The following is a 1,007-nucleotide window of genomic DNA, read 5'->3' as shown; positions in this document are numbered from 1 at the left end:
ATATCTACATAATAATTTTAATAATTTTATGAGTCCTTCTAAGGAGCCAATAGAATATTTGTACAAGATACTAGGGATAATAAATATTTTATGTTATGAAACCATTCATCCTAAAAGTTTAAGTTGATTTTGGGGTTAGTTCTGATACCATATCATGATATCACTTATTCCAAAAATTTTAGCCGATGAAAAAAGATAACACTAATGATTATATCTCTAATATTGAATCGGACATCTCTAAACCTCCATTATACATATTGTACAAATATTTCATTGACTCCTTATATTTTCTCTAGTTTTATATATGTGCTATAATCATAAAAGACAATAATTCATGAATATCTATTTTTTCAAAGGAAAAAAAAATCTTATTTATATGTAAACACAACAAATAATTATATATTAATATTTTTTTTTGGTGACTAATTATATATTAATATAAAACTCTTTTAAATATTACACCAGAACTAAATTTTCCTTTCTAATTTTCAAGGATTAGATTGCTCCACGAATATATATATATTACTTTTTTCTTTAAGATATTTTAATGTTTAAACATTATTTTCTTTCAAATCTCATCATAGTACAATCTTTTTTTAATGCTTTTGAATCATTAAACACCTAAACATTTATCATGGAAGGAAAATTAACCACTACAAAACCCCAATTCCATTCTAATCAATAATTGCGGGCTTTCCAAATTCAAGCCTTAGCTTGCTATTTGCGGTCATATTCTCGTCGTATTTATATATAAAATAAAAACAACTTCATCCCTGTATATAATATTCCTAATTTTTACAATTGGACTCCATACTTAGGATAATATTTATATGTCTCTCCATTTCCTCTCTCCATCTAATAAGTCCACCCTTTTTGGAATCTAATTCATTCTCAAATCTCCTAATCCTCAAATCCCAAGTTAATACTAACCACAATAGGGCGTATCTTTAGATGCTATTAAATGTTAAAAAAATTAATAAAAAATAATAATTTATAAATTTTAATGT

The sequence above is a fragment of the Arachis ipaensis genome, chromosome B07 (assembly GCF_000816755.2).
Source record: "Arachis ipaensis cultivar K30076 chromosome B07, Araip1.1, whole genome shotgun sequence".
Taxonomy (NCBI): Eukaryota; Viridiplantae; Streptophyta; class Magnoliopsida; order Fabales; family Fabaceae; genus Arachis; species Arachis ipaensis.
This window is presented reverse-complemented; position numbering follows the sequence as displayed.